The 25,613-nt window shown below is 39.3% G+C and overlaps 1 protein-coding gene and 1 long non-coding RNA gene across 17 annotated transcripts in view; one reads left to right on the top strand and one right to left on the bottom strand.

The window, feature by feature from the left end:
* The window catches only part of PRRC2C (proline rich coiled-coil 2C), a 102,248-nt gene extending 79,664 nt beyond the window's left edge, over positions 1-22,584 (bottom strand). For 8 of the 16 annotated variants that reach the window (XM_007165303.3, XM_007165304.3, XM_007165316.3 and 5 more), the window contains exon 1: positions 22,406-22,584. The gene's annotated coding sequence lies outside the window, so the exon portion shown is untranslated. The remainder of the gene's footprint in view (positions 1-22,405) is intronic. The other 8 variants (XM_007165311.3, XM_007165306.3, XM_007165312.2 and 5 more) reach the window with 1 other exon arrangement.
* Positions 22,585-22,699: 115 nt separating this feature from the next.
* LOC130708636 (uncharacterized) overlaps positions 22,700-25,613 on the top strand; it is a 73,161-nt gene continuing 70,247 nt past the window's right edge. Inside the window, exon 1 of the long non-coding RNA XR_009008922.1 lies at positions 22,700-22,860. This is a non-coding gene — a long non-coding RNA (uncharacterized LOC130708636). The remainder of the gene's footprint in view (positions 22,861-25,613) is intronic.

Here is a 25,613-nt window from a genome sequence, read left to right as displayed (position 1 = left end):
ATTGTGGTACATGACTCTTTTTGAATTATGGTTTTCACAGAGTATATGCCCAGTAGTGGGATTTCTGGGTCGTATGGTAGTTCTATTTTTAGTTTTTTAAGGAACCTCCACACTGTTCTCCATAGTGGCTGTATCAATTTACATTCCCCCCAACAGTGCAAGAGGGTTCCCTTTTCTCCACATCCTCTCCAGCATTTATTGTTTGTAGATTTTTTGAGCTAAGATCTTAAATGATAATTATGCACGTGATGTGTGGAGGTTTAAGCTAATGCTACAGTGGTAATCACACTGCAATATATAAATGCACAAAAATACACCTTAAACTTATATGACATCATATGTTAACAATATCTCAAATTTTTAAAAAAGGACCACAGGGGCTTCCCTGGTGGCGCAGTGGTTGAGAGTCTGCCTGCCAATGCAGGGGATACGGGTTCGAGCCCTGGTCTGGGAAGATCCCACATGCCGCGGAGCAACTAGGCCCGTGAGCCACAACTACTGAGCCTGCGCATCTGGAGCCTGTGCTCCGCAGCAAGAGAGGCCGCGATAGTGAGAGGTCCGTGCACCGCGATGAAGAGTGGCCCCCGCTCGCCGCAACTAGAGGAAGCCCTAGCACAGAAACGAAGACCCAACACAGCCATAAATAAATAAATAAAATAAAATTTAAAAAAAAAAAAAAAAAAAAAGGACCACAGACAAAAGGTAAAACCTGAAACTATAAAAGCTTCTAGAGAAAACATAGGAGAAAATCTTTGTGACCCTGGGTTATATATAAAGACTTCTTAGATAGTACACTAAAAGCACAATTCATAGGGAATTCCCTGGCAGTCCAGTGGTTAGGACTCAGAGCTTTCACTGCCAAAGGTGTGGGTTCAGTCCCTGGTTGGGGAACTAAGATCCCGCAAGCCGCATGCGGTGGTGGTGGCGGGGTGGCGGGGCCCACAATCCATAAAAGATGAAATTTCTAAACTAGACTTTTGCCTTTTGAAAGTTCTCATGGTTGAGAGTGAAAACACAAGCTACTGTCTGGAAAAAAACACCTGCAGATCATATATCTGACGAAACACTTTTATCCAGAATATGTACAAAACTCTCAGAACTCAGTAATAAAACACATGACCCAATTATTTTTAAAGGGCACAGGATGTGACACTTCACTAGAGATACACAAGTGGCAAATAAACACGTGTAAAGATATTTAGCATTTCAGCACCATTAGCATTTGGGAAATGCAAATTTAGACCACAGTAAGATACCTCCATACTTCTACTGTATTGGCTAAAACTACGGAATAATTATACTAAGTGTCGATAAGGATGTGGAAGAACTGGAACTCTCATAGCCTGCTCATGGGAATGTAAAATGGTATAACCACTTGGGAAAACAGTTTGGCAGCTTCTTAAAAAGGAAAAAACATCCCAAAACCATACAATCCCAATTCCATTACCAATGTTTATACAAGAAAATGAAAACATGTGTCCATATGAAGACTCAGACTCGTACTCTGGTTCATAGTTTTATTTGTAATAGGCAAGCACTGGAAACAACCCAACTGTTCACGAACAGGTTACTGGATAAACATATTGTGGTATATACATAAATGGAATGAATACCCAAGCAATAAAAAAGAATGAACTACTGATAAATGTAACAACATGGATAAATCTCAAAGTCATTATATGGTGAAGGAAAGAAGCTGGACTCCCAACATATACACTATATACTGAATTCAACTGCGGATGAAAAATGTTGCCTCCCGTATCAGTAAACAGAGGATGTTGCCACCGGCCAACAAGCCAGTAGCTACAGCAGCCACTGTGCACCCTGAGGGGATCCAGGATGGAGAAAAGGAGGATACTGGCCCTAGATAGTTAAGGTGCATATCAAAGGAATGATTTCAATAAGCCCAGACCCTTGCATCTTCCCATACTAGAAAAGAGCTAAATTAACTTGAGACGTCTGGTTTTCTTTAATGAACCGTAACCGTTTTTGATGTCCTAACTACCTGGGTTTTGTTGCAAAACTTCTATATATCCTGGCTCCTCCCTTACCTCTTTGGACTAGTCCCTAAGAGCTATCTGAAAGGCTAACTTCCAGGCTTAAGTCTTCAGTTTTGTCCGTGAAATAAAACGTAATTCTCAACTTTTAGGTTGTGCTTTTTTTCAGTCGACACTATAAAATGCAAATGTATCTATGGTACAGGAAGCAGATCAGTGATTGCCTATGGATAGGAACTGGGAGGAACAGAAGGAAATTTTTGTTGATATGTTCATTATCTTGACTGTGGTAAGAGTTTCATGATGTGTAGATGCAAAGCATCAAATAGTATACTTTAAGTATGTGCAGTTTATTATATGTCAATAAAAAATATTTTTAAAAAGATCAAGGACCCCTAGATTCCAAGCAAACAAGAGGGATTAGAAATGAAGTTATTACAGATATTTACACAAATTTATTGTAAGTGGAGTGTAGACTGCAAGGTATGATATTGTGATTTATAAGAAAATTATGCTTGGTCTTCATCCCCACTCCTGACCGGGCTAAAACCCTTGGAATTTCCTAAATAATAGGATAAAGGTATCTTTTGTTATTCATAACAAGCCCCTTACAACCACACCTGAGGATAAGTTAATGTAGTGACTCCAGGAAGGCCTCTAGGGGTGGGGGCTGGTCACCAGGGAAATCAACTAAGTGATTAGAGGGCTGGAACTTTCAACACCATCCTCCTCTCCTCCAGGGAAGGAAGAGGAGCTGGAGGTTGAATTAATCACCATTGGCCAAAGATTTAATTATTCATGCTTCCATTAAGGTTGGGAGCACTTCCTGGAGGATGGAGCTCCCTAAACTACACAGGGACAAAAACTCATGTGCTTGGGACTCTTCTGGACCTTGCCCTGTATATCTTTTCATTCACTCCTATACTTTAATATCTTTGTAATAAAGCAGTAATCTAGTAAGTAAATTGTTTTCCTGAGCTCTGTGAACTGCTCTAGCAAATTCATCAAACCTGATTTACAGCAGCCAGCCAGTTAGCCAGGAGCACGGTTAACAATCGTAACAATCTGGACTTTCAACTGGCATCTGAAGTATTCGGGGGGACAGTCTTGTGGGACTGAGCCCTTATTAATCTCTGGGATATGATGCTACCTCTGGGTAGTTAGATCAGAATTGAGTTAAATTTCAGGACACCTAGATAGTGGCTGGAGAATCTATCTGCTTGGTGTGGGGAACCCCGCTCTCCACGTGGTGACCAGAAATGTCAGAAGTAAAGTAGAATATTAATATAGGAGATATACAGTAGTTTTTTTGTTTTGTTTTGTGTTTTTTGGTTGCATTTGGTTTTCGTTGCTGTGTGCGGGCTTTCTCTAGTTGCGGTGAGTGGGGGCTACTCTTTGCTGCAGTGCGTGAGCTTCTCATTCCGGTGGCTTCTCTTGCTACGGAACATGGGCTCTAGGCGTGCAGGCTTCAGTAGTTGTGGCATGCAGCCTCAGTAGTTGTGGCTTGCAGGCTCAGCAGTTGTGGCACACGGGCTTAGTTGCTCCATGGCATGTGGGATCTTCTTGCACCAGGGATTGAACCCGTGTCCCTGGCAATGGCAGGTGGATTCTTAACCACTGCCCCACCAGGGAAGTCCCTACAGTAGTGTTTTTAATTTGTACAAGGGAAGAGAGCAGGGATGGCAGGGAGGGAGACAGGCTGGAAAGATATGAAATTGGAGAAATCAGTAGCTCTGATAAGGAATAATGAAGAACAATGTAATAATACAGCTCATACCGGAGCAGAAAAAAAAAATGTCAGAACATAATAAACAAGGAATCAACAAACGGTTTTTGTTCCTGGGATTGATAAGAAAGTAGTTTAAGATTCTTGTGGCTCCAAAGTTAATAGACAAAACTAGAAATGTAGAAGAAAATCAACTGAAAGTGAAAAACACACCTCTTTCAAACCATAAAACATAGAATCATATAATTCAAAGGAATGCTCTTAAGGACTTTCATTACCAGACAAAACAATATGTTTTAAAAGTTACCCAAAAAAAGCAGAAAAGAAAAATCAAATTAAAATAAAAAACAGAATAATAACTACTGATCAATTCAAGAGCTGGCTCTTTTGGAAAAAAAATATATAAATTAGCTGAATCACTCTAATTTTAAGTTAACACTAAGAATGAGAAAGATGATATAAAATACACACATGAAGAGAAGGCTTTGAAACAAGAGTTTTCTAGGAAAACAGAAATTACCAGATTTGGCTCAAAATAAACAGGTAAAAACGATGGAAAAAAAAGTTGTCCAAAAGTTGCCCACCCCCAAAGTGTCTGGCCCAGGTGATTTCACAAGGGAATTCTGACATTAAACAGAGACAATTCACATGCTATTTACAATGAACTAAAGGCAGGCTTTGGCAAACTAAGGCCTATGGCCAAATCCAGCCTGTGGTCTGCTTTGTAAGGCCTGGGTAGAGAGCTAAGAATGGTTTAGAAACCAGCAGCATAGCTTAAAACAAAGTCTAAGAATCTATCCTAAAAAAATACTAATGTGTGCAAAATACACATACACATAAGGATATGCACTACAATATGGTATGTGATAAAATTTATTTATAATCTATGTCAGTCATTAAAGTGATCCATATTTTGAAACATTTACTGAACACCTACTATGTATGCTATTCTGTGGACTGGAGATAGAAGGGATAAGAATCTGCTCTCACGGGTCTTACTTTCTAGTTTGGTGATTTAAATAATAGGTAAATAAAATCATTTCAGATGGTGACAAATGCCATAAATAAAACCAAACAGGACAACATGAAAGGGTGGAAACTACTTTAGAAAGGGTGGAACTACTTTAGATAAGTTGATCACTAAAGGCCTCTCTGAGGAGAGAGCTTCTGACTTGGATCTAACGGGGAAGCAGGCAGCTTCAAGGTTGAAGAAAAACCAAATGCAAAGGACCTCGGGCCCTGATATGCTAACCATGTTCAAAAATATAAAAGCTGGGGAAGCAGAAGCTAGTAAGAAAGGGACAGTTGAAGGAGAGAAAGAAGGTTGGATGAGGTGGGCCTATTAGGATTAAAAATTTTATCTTTGAAACAATGGGAAACCACTGAATTCTGAGCAAAGGCTTGTCTTTGTTTTAAAAATAGCATTCTGGGAGTTCCCTGGTGGTCTAGAGGTTAGGATTCGGTGCTTTCACTGCCTTGGCCCGGGTTCAATCCCTGGTTGGGGAACAGATCCCACAAGCCTCTCAGAGCAGCAAAAAAAAAAAAAAAATATATATATATATATATATATATATAGATAGATAGATAGATATACATATGTATATATATATAAAATTCTGGCTACAATGTGGAGAATGGATTGCAGGGGGCCAAGGGTGGAATGTGGAGATATCATAGATTGCCACAGCATAGACACAAGATGATGGGGCCGTGGTTGAAAAATGGAGACTAGATATAGAAGGCTAGGAAAGAGGAATCAAGGACAATCTGGGTCATGAACTTGAAAAACTGGACCTTAAGTGAGGTGGGGAAGACCAGATTTAGGGAAAATAGGGGAAGAGGGGAAATCAATAGTTCTGTTTTAGCCATGTTTAGTTTAAGATAAAGACACACAGAGATTTGTATAGAAAGATATTCAAGATATAAAGTAAAATAGTACTGATTGATTTTTAAAAATCATATATGCTAAATAAGAAAAATACAATACACGACGAGTATGAAAAATTTACAAAATCATACCACAAATTATCAGCAGTAGATACTGCTGATCATAAGGGACTTTGACTTTGTTATATGTACTGCAATATCTAAATCTAAACAATAAGTGCACTTTGATTTTGTAACAGAAAATAATAAAGAACAAATGGTTTAAAAAGCAATGACTTGAAATTTAAAGAACTCAGTTTCAAGACCAGAAAAAATGCAAAAATGCACGGTTTATGGTTAAGTAAAAAGAAAAGAATTGGGCTTCCCTGGTGGCGCAGTGGTTGAGAATCTGCCTGCCAATGCAGGGGACACGGGTTCGAGCCCTGGTCTGGGAAGATCCCACATGCCACGGAGCAACTAGGCCCGTGAGCCACAATTACTGAGCCTGCGCGTCTGGAGCCTGTGCTCCGCAACAAGAGAGGCCGCGATAGTGAGAGGCCCGCGCACCGCGATGAAGAGTGGCCCCGCTTGCCACAACTAGAGAAAGCCCTCACACAGAAACGAAGACCCAACACAGCCATAAATAAATAAATAAATAAAACCTTTAAAAAAAACAAAACAAAAAAAAAACAGTATTAACTTTAAAAAAAAAAAAAAAAAAAAAGAAAAGAATTTAAAAACTTCCCTGGCGGCACAGTGGTTAAGAACCCGCCTGCCAATGCAGGGGACACGGGTTCGATCCCTGGTCTGGGAAGATCCCACATGCCAAAGAGCAACTAAGCCCATGTGTCACAACTACTGAGCCTGCGCTCTACAGCCTGCGAACCACAACTACTGAAGCCTGCACGCCTAGAGCCCGTGCTCTGCAACAAGAGAAGCTACCACGATGAGAAGCACGCGCACCACAACGAAGAGTAGCCCCCCGGCTCACCACAACTAGAGAAAGCCTGCGTGCAGCAATGAAGACCCAATGCAGCCAAAAATAAGTGAATAAATTTTTAAAAAAAGGACTAAAATTATTTTAAAAAAAAAGAATATAAAAGACTAAAGGTAAATAATAGTTGGTGAGTTCACTTGACTTCTGATCTGCCTGATCTGTAGTTTATATTACAAATAAAAATCAGAAAAAAGTAATCTCCAAATACATGTGCAAACCTACTTTAAGTGAACATTCATTAAGCATAACACCACTGTCATTATTCCTCCTCATATCATAAAAGGTGCTTGCAAGTGTAGTAATGAAAAATGCCTCTTCCTTTTGGGCACTGGCAGGGAGAACCTAACCCACATCTATAACATCGTTTCCAAGGGACAACCTATCTTCTTCTCTCTTGTGTGCTCTTGCCCTTGGATACTAAAACCTTAAATAATGAAACCTATGTTCTCTTAAAGCCTGCTGGAGTAATTAGTATAGTCTCTGAAATACAATTTAGCAAAGCAATCCTCTACAGGTTACACAGAAACAACAAGCCTTCTGAAAGTACCTCCCTATTGCTGCAGTGACAATATTCATTCAACATTTATACAACAAATGTGTTGAGAACTAATAAACTGCCAAATGTTGTTTTAGATGTTAGGATATATCATGAAAAGACAGATGATGTCCCTGCTTTCACGGAAGTTTTAAAAATAAAACAAGTAAATGAAAATACGGAAATGAAAAAACTCAACTGGGTAAAGGGACAGCAAAGAGAGGAAAGAGACTTTAGATAGGATGTTGTAGGTCTGGAAGACCTCTATGAAAAGGGGACATGAGTTAAGAAAATCAATCAGTGGTTCTCAACTCAAGCTGCACAGACTTATTCAGGAAGATTTTAAAAGACACTATATGTCCAGGCCCCATTGCCAGACCAGTTAAACCAATTTCTGGGGCTGGGTCTGGCAATAGCATTCTCTAAAAAGTTCCCCAAGTGTCTCTAAAGTATAGCCATGGTTGGGAACCACAGAAAAACAAACCAATTTTGATCTTGGAAACAAGGCAGTAGAGGAAGTCAGAGTAGGCAGAAGTCAAATATTGCAGAACCTCTTAGGCTAGGATAAGGAGTATGGCCCCTGAGTTTGTTCTAAATGTCATGAAGAGCCAATGGAGGGAAAAATAATCCAAAAAAAATCTCAACTGCTGAGTAAATGCATGGCTGCATTCAGCAGACCCACATCTTAAGTAACAAAATGGTACAATTTACACAAATTAGTAATTCAAACAACCCTTGAAACTGTAAGCTCAATAGGAGCATTTCTCTTCAAACTAGTCAGCTTCTGATTTCAAAAAAACATATGGCACAGCTACAAGAGACCAAAGGAACTATATCCTCTACTTTATCCCTTTTAATTTGGAAAGCTTTTTATTATTTGTATGCTATTAAGAATATCTTTTAGGGAGTTCCCTGGTGGCCTAGTGGTTAGGATTCTGGGCTTTCACTGCCATGGCGCAGGTTCAATTCCTGGTCAGGGAACTGAGAACCCTCAAGCTGTGCGGCGTGGCCAAAAAAAAAAAACTTCTATTTTTTATATTACTACCCTGTCTACTATATACCTAAAAAATCTAAATCATTAAGGGCTGAGGGTCAGTCTGCAAAAACAAAACTTTCTGAATAACACACCCCCTTTCTCTGTTTAAGGAAAGAGAAAGTAAACATCTCTCTAAATTCAAGGTTCTATAACTGAGCAATGCTGGTAAGAAACTAGCATTTTTTTCACTGAAATTAGATGTAGCAAAACATGCACCTACATTTTCCCAATTTTGAACAATAAATACATATTACCTTTTTTGACCAAAAAAAAAAAAAGTTAAGATGGAAGAAAGGAAGAAAAAAAGAAAAAAGAAAGGAAGCCTGTGCTTTTAAAGCCAACAGACTGTTTCCAAAAGGTCTAAGGGAAATTTGGAAGGCAGCAGTTTACCATAATATAAACATCAACTTTTTGAAATGAAAGAATAACGAAACAGTGGTAACAAAAAGATGGTTTTCATGAAAGGATAGGTATTGTAGGCTGAAAATTTATGGGAAAAAAAAATCTGTAAGGGATTTCCACATCAAGAGATTAGGTACCACCTCTAAAATTCCAGCAGTGCCAAAAATTGTAAGATTCTAAGGTGACTCACCTACAATTACAAAAGGATTAAAAGTATTCGATACCAAAAATATTAAGTGATATTTAAAATCTACTATATTTGGGGGGGGGAGGAACCTCATACTTTTGTAAATCACCAATTTGCAAAATTCAATTAAATGACAGAATCATAATCTTTCTGGCCTCCATGGGCTTCTATGTATCCAGCCTCTGTTTACCTCTTTCCTCCTTATTCTTATGGTGATTGTTTAGTTCCTCTGGGAAACACAGCACAATGTCCCACTCAAATTGTTAACATTAAAAAGAAACTGCAACCATTTCCAGATGAGCATGTTGGACACATTCAACAAATGTTTTATTGAACAAATAAAGGAAGAATATATACTAGTAATAGTCAAGTATCACATACAAATATAAAAATAAAGAGCTTCTGTGTAAACCATTTTCATTGGTTTCTGTGACTAACATCTGCCTCATTTTTTTTTCCTATCCCTCTACATAAATGTTAACTGCTTTTGTCAGCTCTCTCTTCTCTATGTGCTTACCTCTTTAGCCATCTCATCTACTGTTCACTGCTTCGGTAAGGATAATTCCCAACCAAATCCTTCCTTCAAGCTACAATCTTTAGACATTCATTTTTAATTGCATATAGAACAAAACATCTTCACTTAAGTTTCTTGACAGAACTACACACTAAAAACGTTTAATTCCGCCATCCACGCAAAAAAAATATTTACCCAGTGCCTACTAATCAGGCACTACTAGGAACAAATGAAAAAGAGACATGCTGATCTCAACAACTGAGTGGAGATTTGAGAAGGCTGGAAAAGATTTGCAAAGAACTGGGAGAAAAGACACCCAACTAGTAAAATGAGGCATTGACAGGCAGCACTGAAACCTTAGTAGAAGCTGGAAACCAGGGATATACAGTATTCCCAAGCCTGTGCAGTTTGGAGACTGTTAACAATGTCCAGCAGCATGTCTAGGAGTAGGGAGTGGTGGGAGGCACAAAGCAGCTGGATCAAATAAGAAATTAGAGTTGTACCAGGCAGGTGTAAAGAAAAGCAAGGGAGATGAGGATACTGCCAGGAGAATGGTTAGATTAACATTTCATGGAAGTCTAAATCAGAGTGAAGTAAGACAAGCTGGAAAAAAATAAGGAGGAGAGGAGAAGGAAGTGGAAATGTCGAAAAGATTGAATAAAAGCTCTTAACAGTAGTGATTACTGAATGCTTGCTGAGTCAAGCTTACTATGGATTGCTCTGTTCATTTAATAAAAACAGCAGGAGAAAACGTACTGAATGAGAAAAGTGGAGGCATAGGAGCTTGTGATTTGAATGTAACGTTTCAGGTAATGACAGGGTTTAGACCAAGACATTAAAGGTCAAGAACATATAATATGCGTGAGTGTGTGCATAGGTACATGTACACACAGAGAATGGTAAAACAAATACAGTAAACTATTAACAATCAGGGACTATGGATGAACGAATATGGAAATTCTCTGTATTATTTTTACATTTCTTTGAGATTACGATTATCCAACCCCCAAAAAAGTCTAAAAGCTTATCTGCTTTCCCAAACATGTTCTTCCCAATTTCACCATAACCATTTTCCCTAACCTCTAGTTTAAAACCCTGAATAATCTTTGATATTTATTTCTCCCATTTCTAACATAAAGAGGGATCCAAGTTCTATACATTCTAATTTTGTAATGTTTCTTGAAGCCAAATTTTAAAAATCTGAGCTCTAGAGATTTAGAATGTAAAAATATCAGACTGGAAATAAGAAGAGCTCAAAGTCCAAGTCACCAAAACTTACCAGTGAAGAAACCACCTTAGAGAAGTAAAACTCATAAGGCTAGGAAGTGATGGAGCCAAGATTACTGTCAAAGCCAGTAACCAAGATAACCTCACCATATGAAAATCAGAACTCAATTTTCATTATAGAAGAGACAAGCATCAAACCTTTAAAATACATAATAATAAATAACATGTCATTTGAGGTTAAGAGATTTTAAAAGATTCAAGTTTTTCTTATCAAAACTTACTCTGGGGACTTCCCTGGTGGTGCAGTGGTTAAGAATCCTCCTGCCAATGCAGGGGACACGGGTTCGAGCCCTGGTCCGGGAAGATCCCACATGCCGTGGAGCAACTAAGCCCGTGTGCCACAACTACTGAGCCTGCGCTCTAGAGCCCACGAGCCACAACTACTGAGCCCATGTGCCACAACTTCTAAAGCCCACGCACCTAGAGCCCGTGCTCCACAAGAAGAGAAGCCACTGCAATGAGAAGCCCGTGCACTGCAATGAAGAGTAGCCCCTGCTTGCTGCAACTAGAGAAAGCCCGTGAGCAGCAATGAAGACCCAACACAGCCAAAAAATAAATTAATTAAAAAAAAAACTTACTCCGTTACAATACAGAGTTGAATATCAAGGATAAAAAAATTAAAGCAACAAAACATAGTAATATCTCAATTAATGAATGTATTCCAACTGTTGTAGAAACATTATTTTGAAGTATAACAATGTAAAAAGCATAAAAATCAATGCACTATAGACTATAAAAGGGGGGTTACTATGAACTGAACTGTGTCCCCCCAAAATTCATATGTTGAAGCCCTAACTACCAATGTAATAGAAAGTATTTGGAGCTGGGACCTTTGGGAGGTAATTAGGGTTAAGTGAGGTGATGAGCGTGGGGCCTCATAATGGGATTCTCCTATAAGAGGAAGAGACATCAGAGCTCTCTCTCAGCCATGCGAGGACTCAGCTAGAAGGCATTCAGCCAAACCCGACTACACTGGCACCCTGATCTTGGACTTCCAGCCTTCAGAACTGTGAAAAATAAGTTTCTGTTTTTTAAGCCACCTCGCCTATGGTATTTTCTTATGGTAGCTGGAGCTAACAAAGATAGAGGGGATTGATGTATTAACTTCAGAAAACAGCATTTTATCACTCAAATTTTAACTAAATTTTCCATTTAAAATAAAAAAGTCAAGACATTCACCACACCCCTCTGAGTTCCAGGTCAATCAGCACTCACTTTTTAAAAAAAAAATTTTTTTTTAATTAATTTTTATTGGAGTATAGTTGAGTTATAATGTAAAATATTACCTTTCTAAAAAGTTTACTTTTGGGCTTCCCTGGTGGCGCAGTGGTTGAGAATCTGCCTGCCAACGCAGGGGACACGGGTTCGAGCCCTGGTCTGGGAAGATCCCACATGCCACGGAGCAACTGGGCCCATGAGCCACAACTACTGAGCCTGCGCGTCTGGAGCTTGTGCTCCGCAAAAAGAGAGGCCCGCGCACTGCGATGAAGAGTGGCCCCCGCTCGCCGCAACTGGAGAAAGCCCTTGCACAGAAACGAAGACCCAACACAGCCAAAAATAAATAAATTAAAAAAAAAAAAAGTTTACTTTTGATTAACTCCCCCTCCCCCCCAGTTTGACTTTAAACACATTAATCAAGGTACTAGTCTTTATATACTCCTTAAATACAAATGAGGATCATAGAATATTTGAGGCTGAAAATTATTTTATATTCAAGTAAGTCAATATGAAGTAATATGACCAGAAAAACTAATATATTGGACCCTGTCCTTTTCAAAGCCTCTTGTCAAAAACTTGAATAAAGACATGGAAAGTAGACATCACATATGACACAAACATCTGAAAGAGTAACAATGCACTTAATGACTTTCTTAAGATTTAATGACTTTCTTGGAATGCTGCATAGAATTAAATTGGATTTAAGAATAAGTAGTTAGTCATAGCTCAAGAACTGAATTTCATAAATACAGAATACAGACCCAGCCTGTTCATATAAAACAGGACAGTTAGTGACAGCTAGTAGTGTGACAGCACTGCTTTACAAAAATTGCTACTTTGATAGAAATCTAATGCACAAATCTGGAATTGTGACAGTTCTACTGAATCTTGTGTTTATCACATTGTTTAGAGCATTACGCTCAATTCTGGTCTTCATTAAGACAAACATTAAAAACAAACTAAATTGGATACAAAAGAAAAACTTCATAACTGTTCAGCTTACCCATAGGTGGGAACAAGTTATATCTTAAACTCATTCTCTACTTTCACCATTAGCCAAGCAACCCAAAGAGCTATGAAATGAAGTGATAAGTAATTTTGCTGAGGCACAAAATGCCACAATGCCATGAGGTATGTGAGAGAAGGATGCTTCTAGGAAATAAGCTCAGACATCTCTCCCTATCTCTCCTGCTGTCTCATCCCCAGAGTTTGTTTTGTTTTTTAGAGAAACAGTAACTCTCGTGAAGAGATACATAACTGTTTCTTTGTAGGAAAAAAAGAGCTCTGAAAAGAAAGCCAAATCCTCATGCAGATGATGGAAGCCAAGAGAAAGTGAAGAGGTTTGAATGCTATCATGGTGTTCAAATATTTGGAAATTTATAAGATATTAAAATGTGACTGTTAAAGGTTGACTACAGTGTCTTCCTGGGCACCAGATATGTTCAAGCAACAGCAAGATAAGCCTTTATCAAAAATATTTTAAAAGGTAACTTCTGCTTTGAGTGAGAGGTTGAACTGGTCAACTTCTAAGGTCACTTCCATTGCTAATTGTTACAATCACTTAGTAATTCTAAAGTCAGAGTGACATAACACTATTTGCAGCAACATGGATGGACCTAGAGATTACCACACTAAGTGAAGTAAATCAGACAGAGAAAGACAAATATATGATATCACTTACATGTGGAATCTTCAAAAAACTGATACAAATGAACTGATTTACAAAACAGAAATACACTCACAGACATAGAAAACAAACATGGTTACCAACGAGGAAAGGGTGGGGGGATAAATTGGGAGTTTGGGGATTAACAGATACACACTACTATATATAAAAGAGAAACAACAAGGATCTACTGTATAGCACAGGGAACTATATTCACCATCTTGTAATAACCCATAATGGAAAAAAATGTGAAAAAGAATATATATATGTGTGTATAACTGAGTCACTTTGCTATACACCTGAAACTAATACAACATTATAACTCAACCACACTTCAATAAAAAATAAATTAAAAAATAAAGTTAGAGTGACATCCAATATTTTTAAGATCATCTGCTATTATAACAGTAAAGTTAAGAATATCACCATGTTGATTGCCTCTACTACAAATAGCACTACAGCAAAAGCATTAAAAATTGTCATTTTTAAAAACAAAGTGTAATACAAATAAATCTGTTGCAGTTTTAATCAAAATGGTAGAAGGGCTCAGACCGTTCTTAGAAACTGAAATATGTGAATTAAGTTTCTGGGGCCAAGAAAGCCTTATCAGAAAAGAAATGTAGCTATCAAATCTTCTGTATTATAAATTACTATCCCAGCAAAGTAAAGCTGTGTGTCTATCACTTACTCTATAAGTTGACTGCCAGAGCACTCTTTTGGACAACTTGTAGTATTTTAAAACTGTTCGTATTACACAATTACTTCCCTTACAAAAGATTCAGTTTAAACCCCAGCTCTAACATTTAGTAGCTAGGTGTTTTTATAGCATAATTGTGGCATACACATATTATGGCATAAGCATTTCCACAGTCATTAAATATAATCCTGAATTTTTATTTTCTCATCTGTTGGCTATATCTTCTAGTCTGTTGTGAGATTTAAGTGTGTATAAAGCTGTTAGATGGTGTCTGGTACTTAATAATGAGCTTAATAAACAGTAATAACATTTTCAAAACTTATACATAGTAAATAAAAACTAATGCATAAATAATTTTAGTGAACTTTATTTTTTGAAAGGCAAGTATGTTGGATTTTATGGAAGAAAAAGAGAAGCATTCTGTTCAAGATGCTCATCCAACATCATGAATTATTCTAAACCTTTCATATAACTAAAGTGCTGCCTTTAAGGGTTGGAATTGTAAGTTTAAATTTTTAAGTGTAGAGAATTGTTTAGCATCCCTCCCCACCAAGCACTGGCTCTATTCCTCTACCATTAAAATGATCTGTCTTGAGACATGTTAACCTACCCATCTCTTTCTCCTACTTTCTACTTTCATTTTTTCCCATGTTTTCAAATTTGTCATAAATATAACTACACAACCAAAGAAATTTATTTATTTATTTTTTGGTCAGGTCAGGAAATCAAGCAATCAGCACATATAAGCTATTCTTGACTTTTCAATCCTTACTCAATAGTTCTTTCTTCATCAGGAGAGATATTTTGTGTCTCCAAAATGTCAGAAGACTCTGATTCTACAGTGGGGAGATATTTCATCTTTCTACATTCTGCATCCTAATTGTGGTGTGGGCTACATGTAACTACACATATCAAAAAATCCAATTTTTCTTAATTGAAATTTTAACACTTATACAGCAATATAACTAACCTTCCACATCTCTGTCAAAAGGCTTATTATTTCAATAACATCCTTTCCCTGCTTTTAAAATAAAATTCCTCTATCTGTCCCATTTCAGAAGTAATTCTTCATATTATGTTCAATTAAGATCTACAAAGTTTAAACCTAACATTAAAAACAGTTACTTAAAAATACAGGCCAAGGGACTTCCCTGGTGGCACAGTGGTTAAGAATCCACCTGCCAATGCAGGGGACACGGGTTTGATCCCTGGTCCGGGGAGATCCCACATTCTGCGGAGCAACTAAGCCCGTGTGCCACAACTACTGAGCCTGCGCTCTAGAGCCCATGAGCCACAGCTACTGAGCCCTCGTGCCACAACTACTGAAGCCCACGCGCCTAGAGCCTGTGCTCCACAACAAGAGAAGCCACTGCAATGAGAAGCCCGCACACCGCAATGAAGAGTAGCTCCCGCTCGCCACAACTAGAGAAAGCCCGTGCGCAGCAACGAAGACCCAACACAGCCAAAAAAAAAAAAAAGCTCAAACATCAAAATAAATAACATTAAAAATATATACATATACAGGCCAAGCAACAATAGTCATATTGCCAAAAATGTAAATTGTAATTGCAACCCGAAAAAGTATAAAGTGGTTTTTTTAAAGATTAAAATGTTAAGTATAGTTTTACTCATATATTCTCTTTCCTCTTGGAAAGTTGATAATCTACATATGATATTTTAATAAACATTATTTGTTTCCAAATTACTAGAAACAATAAGTTACAATGCGGGGCTTCCCTGGTGGCGCAGTGGTTGAGAATCTGCCTGCCAACGCAGGGGACACGGGTTCGAGCCCTGGTCTGGGAAGATCCCACATGCCGCGGAGCAACTAGGCCCCTGAGCCACAACTACTGAGCCTGCGCGTCTGGAGCCTGTGCTCCGCAACAAGAGAGGCCGCGATAGTGAGAGGCCCGCGCACTGCAATGAAGAGTGGCCCCCGCTTGCCACAACTAGAGAAAGCCCTCGCACAGAAACGAAGACCCAACACAGTCAAAAATTAAAAAAAAAAAAAAAAAAAAAGAGCACAGGATTTAAAAAAAAAAAAAAAGTTACAATGCCCATCTTTAAAAATACACTGGATAAACTGGAATTCTGTACTTGCTGTTGGGCAACTACTTAACCTATTTTCATAATAAGTTCTAAGCTTTCTGTTCCTAGTGATCATTTCTCCAGTCTCCCAAATGTTTTTGATGTTGTTCTAAACATATCCTTAATATGTCTCCTTAAGAAGCCTTTCAGAGCACTGGCCTCCACAGGGCCTTTGTGCAAACAGAAAAACACACCCTCTGGGAAGATACAGGTACTCATCTTGGTGAGAGGGCTGATGTCTTGGGAGGGAGAAGAGAAGTGGAGGCACAATTTCCACCTTCACCTCTCCTCATTTTTTTCCAGCTTGTCTTACTTCACTCTGATTTAGACTTCCATGAAATGTTAATCTAACCATTCTCCTGGCAGTATCCTCATCTCCCTTGCTTTTCTTTACACCTGCCTGGCACAACTCTAATTTCTTATTTGATCCAGCTGCTTTGTGCCTCCCACCACTCCCTACTCCTAGACATGCTGCTGGACATTGTTAACAGTCTTCAAGAGAAGCCACCGCAATGAGAAGCTGGAGGCCTAGCCAGGGCACAGGACTCTGAAAGCAGATCAAGGGCTAGGTTTCAGTCCTTGCTGCCTCCTTCAGCCAGGCATCTTTGTGCAGTGCACAAATGGTACAACCATATACAGCAGCCCTGCACTTTCAGATTGTTCATTAGGAAAGAAGGACGAAGGAAGATCGATTATTAACTTCCCTAGACACCCATTCTCCAACTACATATGCACCATGAGGAGATCTTCCAATCTCGTTGAGGACCTATCCTCCCTTTACCTTCAACTTTCTACTTTTCATGTGTCCCTTTTGTTTTAAATGTGGTTAAGACTCATGTGATATCAAAGAATATTAAACTCAAAAAGTATAATAAACACATTTAATGTGATCTTTGTAACAATCCTCTAAGATAGGGGGAACAGGTATTATCCTTATTTTCCAGATGAATACAGTGTACCCACAATTTGAAGAAGCCAAGTCACTTGCCCCCAAGTGACAAAAGGATTAACCCCAGGTTTTCAAACTCCTAGTCCAGAGCTCATTTTGAGTATTCAACACACCTAAAAATCAAGAGGTCTCACTACTTATTCCTCCCTGCTTAACCTTTCAGCCTCATTACTTGACTTAAATCCTTAGGGTCACCAAGGATCACTCAAGCCAAATCCAAGAGCCATTTCTCACATATTTTTCTGAACTCTGATACATTTGGCTGTCACAATCCTATTTTAGAGATTTTCCTCTTCCACCCTGATTTCTGTAGTGACTTCTTTCTTAAGTTATTCAATTCTTGTTCTCCTTCTCTTGCCATAGATTGTCTTAGACATCCTATCCTGTTACATTTCTCTGTCTAAATAAACCCAATCCACTTTGCAGTTCATCCTGGAAATGGCTGTCCCAAGTATGTAGTTAAGGCTCTAATTTATATCTCTACTCCTGTAATGCTGCCATTTCCTGTTTGATGAATGTATTCTATTTTTAGGCTTTCATCACTTCTGGCCTTCATTAACTCCAACTGCTGCCTGATCCTATGCAGTATTCATTTCTTATAGCAGTTATGTCCCAAAGGGTGGGATACAAATGAGTACTGATGGTATATTAGATGATTTTAAGTAGTCCATAGAGGAATATTTAAAATTACGTGTTTACTTTAACACATGTTGAGGGGAAAAAACTCTAACGCCAAATAATCACATAAATTTTTCTTTTAAACTCAATTAGAAGATAGTAAGCTGAATTAAAGAAAAATATTGACAGATGGTTTGAAGATAAAGCAAAAATCGTGAATGACTAAAGTTTGAGAAACACTGGCCACTGGGAAATCCATGTAGTATAGAAGTTAAGCACTCAGGCTCTGGGTCAATGATTCGAATCTCACCTACTACCTAAGCAACTATGAACAAATTACTAAATCCCTTTAAATCCAGTTTTCTAGTTGTGTAATGGGAATAAAATAATCCACATTCTAGGCTTAATGTATGGAATGAAAGAGATAATCCTCAAAGTGTTCTTAGCTCAGTGCCTGGCATGGTAAGTGCTCACTAAATATTAATAATTACAATTATTCTTTGTCTCTCCTGGCCATCATGCCTTTACTTGTAACCAACTGGGCACTCGACCTATATATACTATGGACAATTTTCCATATATGAATTTTCTGCTCCAAATTTCCATTACCTGTCTCTATATCTTTATTTTTATCTTCTGGTATGAATCCAAAGATCACATGATAACTTTTAATATTAATCCTTAAGACTGTGAACATCTTGGCAGTACGAACCAAAAGCCATTTTCCTCTCACGCACTGTGCCTTACAAAATTAAAAGAACCTGTAATGTTTGCTGAATAAATCTAAAAATTAGTAAGGATAATCTGATGCAAAAAAATCTCACAATGTACAGAACATAAACATAAACTATTTGAAAGCATCTGATACTATTCTAATAGGTAAATAAACGGGGAAAAATGATTGGGGTATTCTTTTGCTCCACTAAGACATTTGTCAGTTGAACCCTAGTTGTGGGTCTAATCTTTGTTTCCTAATCTCATTTATTCAATAACACATAATAAACTCTAGATACATGCCAACCACTGTACAAAGTGATAAGACACGGAAACAGTCTAGCAAAGTAAGACAGAGTAATATCAGAACACAGACAAGTAAATAGAAAACTACTATATAATGTTATGTAAATAATACCCAGTATTGGGGCTTCCCTGGTGGCGCAGTGGTTTAGAATATGCCTGCCAAGGCAGGGGACACGGGTTCAAGCCCTGGTCCGGGAAGATCCCACATGCTGCGGAGCAACTAAGCCGCCAGTGTGCCACAACTACTGAGCCTGTGAGCCACAACTACTGAGCCCGCGTGCCACAACTACTGAAGCCCGTGTGCCTAGAGCCCATGCTCCGCAACAAGAGAAGCCACCGCAATGAGAAACCTGTGCATCGCGACTTAGAGTAGCCTCCGCTCGCCACAACTACAGAAAGCCCGTGCGCAGCAACGAAGACCCAACGTAGCCAAAAAAAAAAAAAAAAAAACCTAATAGTGTTTTTTAAATACTAGATGTGCTTCACAAATGCTGATTATGTCCTGCTCTTCTTTAATGTAGAGCACCTAGCAGCACCACACATGGGTGAGTATATTACATTGACAGTAATAATTCCATTGCTATCTTGTGTTCATCTCTAGGTATAGGCTAACCACCTAAAAGTTTTTGTCAACTAGACAACTGTTGAAACTCAGTAATAGCCCTTGTTCTGATTTGCCAGAAAATATGTGCACACAAAGGCCCCAAAATGTGACAGGCATTCTGTCAATCTAGAGCAAAATAATGACTAGAAATATAACGGGCAAAAAGGTCAGACTATATTTAGCCTTTGGGGAAGGGGGGAGGACACACATACAATAAAAAATTTACTGAAATCACTGTCTCTAGAGAACACTTTTACCCCAAAAGATGTCCTGACTGATGCATCAATGGCATTATTGAGAATTTTTAAATGTTATGACTCAAAACTAACTTATTAATTCTCAAGACTTCTAAGCAACAGTTAACACAGACTGAGACAAGCTTTCATTGTGTCGGCCTATTCATAAGATGACAAGGCTCGCTTTACTGAAAGTATATTAGTCATAACTCAGGCAGACACAACTTTTGGATCTCCTTCATGGTAAGAATACGGTTCTATACCAGTTTGTGTCAACATTTTATGAATGATCAATTCGTGCCTTACACAAATATGGCATAAATAGCATCTGAAAAATGAGTTTCTCAACTGAATTACAAACTAAAATGGTGTTTGGGGGCTGGGGGAAGAAGGAAACCACTTGGAGGGAGAGGTGGACATAATATAATCTTCAAAGACATTTTACCATAAGGATGGTGGGGTCGGGTAGGGGTAGAGGGGAGACAGGGACTTGAATGAGGCAGAACTTCTGTATTTTCAGCTATGCCCAATATACTGATCCCAGAGGTACTGACTCTAGAACATGAAGAAATCTTTAAGAAACAAAACCCAATATATAAGTGTAAAAAAAAAAAGGAAAAAAAAGATATTTAAGTCTAAAAAAGCCTTAAAAAAAAAAACAAAGGAAAACTATTTCTTAAGTTCCAAATTTATACTCCATTCTGAGAATATACAGGTTACCCACTGCTTGGAAGAAGAGTATTTTCTTCCACCAGTATTCTGTCATTCTCCTTCCACTATTAGTTGAACTTTTACTATGTACTGAGCACAGTAATAAGCTCTTTACATACATTATCTGTGATAAACCTACAGCAAGCCTTTGAAGGAGTTACTGCTATTATCATCTCCATTTTACAGATGAGGAAATATTTTATCAATAATATAGGCCAGATATCAAAATTTAAAAATTATCTGTCATACCACAGCATTTGAGTTTTACTCGGCTGGCTTTTCTATCCCCAGAGTAGCTATAATGTATACCTTGGAACACTGTAACCTTCACATGCAACAATGTTTCTATACTGAGTCAAGGAAAACAAAAACTAGGTTAATAATGCTGTACCTTATTTAGTTCCTATAGTTTGCAAAATTACAAGAAACAGGGAGGCAGTTTGACAGTTTAGAGCATCCTCTTTGCGTTTAGACAATCTGGGTTTGAATCTATACAGCGCCATCAATAACTGCCGTGTGACCTTGGTCAAACTACTTTAATTTCTCAGATTTCATTTCCTCATCTGTAAAATGGGGATGATGATAGTACCTCCCTCAAAGGTTTGCTGTAGGATTAACAAAGAGAATGCCTGTAAAGAGCTTAATTCTGTGCTCAGTACATGGTAAAAGGTCAACTAGTGGAGGGAAAACAGCCACATACAGAAGTTCACTAGACCGAAACACAAAAGTAAAAGTAAAAAGCCTATATTCTGAAAATTCCATTATATTAAAGGAGAGAATTACTAGTTGACTATATGCTAGAAACTCAAATTCAACCTATTCCTTTTTTTAGGGGATCAATGCATTTGAAATGGACCAGAAATGATGCTGCAGTGCATTTGTGACACACACCTAAAAATGGCTCCAGTCTGAGCGGCATCTTAATTACCAACAGAGGAGGTTAATCTACTTCTAACAAATGCTGGAGTTGGGCTTAGTGGGCGTTTAACTATCACCTTATCATTTTTATTTGCGGGAATAAGCTATCAAGCATTTAATCAAGAATCCCGATTCTTCTGGGGGCATTCCAAATGAAAATCTTACAGCACAGCCGCCTACTGTGCAACTCCAAGTACCCTGGCGAGGTATGAATCTATGGACATACGCTGAAGATCGGTCAATGCGGAAATCCGGCTAGCCTTAGAAGCCAGCAAACATCAGACACGTCGGAAACCTCAAAAGAATCTCAGATCAAGTCAAAACATATACACATCCCTTTAAAGTAATTAGACACAGTCCTCTCAAGGGAAGGAAGAATTTATCAGTGTTCCTATTGGCCCCCTATGCCCTTTTCTTCAAGCCCTAAAGTGGGGCCTTTACCTTAACACCAACACTAATGCTATCTCAAGGGAGGAAGCTGCGGAGTGAGATTCACCAAGCAGGTTAGGGGATGGAGAGGCCTAGGGTGAGAAAAGACTATCCGAACCCGCCTCTGGAGTTGGGGCAGCACGTCCCTAGCGGAAGTAGGACTGGTCCTCATTCCCCGAAGCGCCTCTCACCGAGCCCGGCCTTTAACCCGGTCTCTCCCGCACACTACTCATTGCAAATTTCACCCTCACTAACCATGAAGAAGAGGTAGGCATTAAAGAGCCTAGATGAGCCCCCGAGTTGTTTGGGGGGACACATGCCCACACTAGGAAAAGAGACCGCGCACCCGCCTATCCCGCGGAAAGGAAACTCCCTTCCCTTACCCGGCAACGCGCGTAATCCCCCTACAGGGCCTGAGTGGGAGGAGGCCGACGGGTCCGGAACTCCCGCTGCAGACCACATGGGGCGGGTCTGACTCCGGTTTTTCCCGCTCCCCAAGCAGGAGGCCGAGGCTCCCCCAGAAGCAGAGATGATGGTAGCCAAAGAGAAAAAGAGGATGCCCGGACCCAAGGCCCTCTCCACGCGGCTCCCTCGTCTCTGGGCGCCAGGGTCGGGGTGCGCTCCCACCCCCCGGGCCGCCCCACGCCAGCCCTCCCGGATAGGGCCCGCTTTGATCGCAGCTCCTACGCCCTCGCTTTCCTTACCGGCCAGGATGAGTGTCAAGCTGAGTGTGTCTGCGCGCTTCGAGGGGCTCCGCAGAGCTCTGATAGGGGGAAGGGGAAGGGGAAACTAGGGGTAGGGGACGGCTGGAAGGACCCTAGGCCCCAGAGATCCGAAGCTGCGGATGGACAAACCGCCAAAGCACTTTCACTCCTTCTCGAGAGGGAGATAGCGAGCGAGAAAAAGAAGCAAGATGGCGGCTAGCCAGCCCCTACGTACGACGTCATGCGGCGGCGTACGTAAGGCAAATCCCCGCAAGACCGCCCCCCGGCGCAGAGACGGCCGGATCACGTGAGGTCTCCGTGGCGACCCAACCCCGACGGAAGGTGACGGCGCCGCTTGCTGGACCGAGGGAGTTCCTGCGATCAGAGCTCAAGATGCAGGGTGAAGATTTCGCCTGAGATCTCTCCAGGAACTCTTAAAGAGACCTCAATTACAGGTTGTTATGCCTCAGGGAAGTGAGCACTCTTGTAGGTGCTGGATAGTTGTGTGAATTGGTTCAGACAACACTTTGGCAGTGTGAATCAAAATTAAACTATGCATAATCTTTAACCTTGATATTTGGCAGTATCTCGGTATTTTCTAGAAATGTACATACACAATACTCAGTATTCATAATGCCAAAACCTGTTTGTTAATAAAGATACAGAGATAAATGCATTATGTTACATCCATATTATGCAATATTTGGAAGCCATTAAATTCAGAATAATGTTTAAGGACAAGGGAAATGCTTAAGCCATAATACGCTTATGCCATAAATATGCTATAAAAACACACATATATGCATAGTAATAGAAAAAAAGACTTTAAAATGTACTCTGAAATGTTTATAATGGTAAACACTTTAACAATAGTTTTCTTAGAGCCATCAGATTTTTAAAAATATTTTATGCATGGCTTTCTGTAATGTCCAGATTTTACAATCAGAAAAAGTTTTAATGTGTAATGAAAAATTTTTGTGAGTGATAAAATTGTTATGAGAAACAAATGGTAAATGTGTGTATACATATATAGTGCATACATGTGTGTATTTAGTGTGCATGCTTATGTAAATATATATAGCATTGTGTTTAAGATACAAAAAGGCAAAAAAAAATATACGAAAAGGATTACATATTTTTTAGCCTTTAAAATAAGACTCAAACAGGTATGAATATCAGTTCTGCTAATTAATTACTATGTAGTATGGATAAGTTACTTAACATCTCTTAAATTCAGTTTTCTCATTTTGTAAAATGGAGATAATAACACCTACTTCTCAAGTTTGTGTTATTGACTCACCAAATATTTATTGAGCACCTACTATATGTGCTAGATACTGGGATACAAAAGTAACGAAAAGTTAAGATCTTGGTCCTAATGAAACAGTGTAGTGATGCAGATCACATAGTAGATTTGGATATGTGCAGTGAAGGAAACAAACAGGATATTAAGGTAAAGAATAACTGGGAAAAAAAAGGGAGAGAAAAGAAAGGAAGGAAGGAAGGACGGAGGGAAGGAAGGAAGGGAAACAGGAAGGAAGAAAAGAATAACCAGTAAGACAGGCACTCCAGATTTACTTTATGTGGTCAGTGAGTACCTTTCTGAGAAGGTGTCATTTAAACTGGGACCTAAATGATAACAGTAGGGACCTACTCAGCAATGCATAGAGTAGGTGGGAAAGTACTCTGGACCAAATGAACTGCAATTACAAGTGCCCTGATTTGGGAAAGAGCTTGGAATGTTCTAGGAACTAGGAGGAGTATGTCTGGAGCTTAGTTGAGAGAGAGTGGCACAAGATGAAACTAAAAGGAGAGACAAGGGCTAGGCTCAGAGGGGCCTTGGAGGCCAGGGTAAGGAGTTCAGAATGTCTTCCAGGTACAGTGAAAAGTCATTGGAAGATTTTAAGAAGGGGAGTCACATGGTCTGATTTTCCATTTTAAGGAGCTCACCGTTACTGCTGAGTGAAGAGTGTGAAGAATGGATTAAAGGGAGGTGAGAATAGAAGCAAGGAGCCCCGCTAGGCAGTAATGAAGTAATCACAGTAGTGAAGAATGATAGTAGCTTGGAGTAGGATAGAGGCTGTGGGATGGAGAGAAGTAGACAGGTTTGGTATATATTTTTAGAGCTAGAATATACTTGCTTGTGGGAGATGATCACTTCTAAGTGAGGGGAAGGTGTGAAGAAGAGAGACGAATCAGTGATGACATCGATTTAGGGACTTCCCTGGCAGTCCAGTGGTTAAGACTCTGCACTTCCACTGCAGGGGGCAAAGGTTCAATCCCTGGTCAGGGAACTAAGATCCTGCATGCTGCACAATGCGGCCAAAAATTAAAAAAAAAAACAAAAACAACAATGACATAGGTTTATGGCTTGAACAATTGGGTGGATGACAGTGACATTTATAGAGACCATGGGGATGGAAGAGGGAAGGAAAACAGTTTGGTTGGTGGAGCAATAAAAATTAAATATTAAAAAGAAAACATTGAGAACAATTAGATTTTAGGCATGTTAAATTTGAGATGTTCACATAGTGTCCAACTGTAGATAAAGTATGCAGTTGACATGGATGTCTTGGGCTCAGAGGGGAGGTTGGGGTTGGAGACAGAGATTTGGGCTTCATAGACATGTTTTGTATGTATTTCACGTGTTTCAAGCAGTGGGAAGAGATAAGATAACTCAGAGAGAGAGATTAGAGAAACAAGAATAAAGGGCCAGACCTAAAGAACAACAACATTTGGAGGTTAGGTGGAGGTGGAGGATTAAGCAAAGAACACTGAACAGATGCCAGAGAACTGGAAAACCCAAGAGGATGATGTCACAGAAGCCAAGAGAGGAGAGTATTGTAAGAAAGTGTGAGCAATCGACTATGTTAAATGCTGCTGAGAGGTCAAGTCTTATGAAGAAGGAGCCAGAAGTGTCCATTGTATTTGGCAACATGGAGGTTACTGGTATCTTTTACAAGAATTTTTGGTGGAGCAGTGAGGTCAGAAAGCCATATGGTAATGAGCTAAAAATGAGATAGATGTTGAGAAAGTGGAGACTATAGATAAACCATTCTTTCCAGAACTTGAACTCTGTCGTGACAGAGAAAGAAAGTAGTGGCTGGAGAGAGGTGGAGTAAAGAGAGACATTTTAAAACATTGGAGACAATAGATCATGTTTGTATGATAATAGGAATAATCCAGAAGAGGCAAGAGGTGGCAATTA

This window comes from Balaenoptera acutorostrata, chromosome 1 (genome assembly GCF_949987535.1).
Source record: "Balaenoptera acutorostrata chromosome 1, mBalAcu1.1, whole genome shotgun sequence".
Classification (NCBI taxonomy): domain Eukaryota; kingdom Metazoa; phylum Chordata; class Mammalia; order Artiodactyla; family Balaenopteridae; genus Balaenoptera; species Balaenoptera acutorostrata.
Note: the sequence above shows the minus strand (reverse complement) of the source record. Positions and strands in the feature narration are given on the sequence as shown.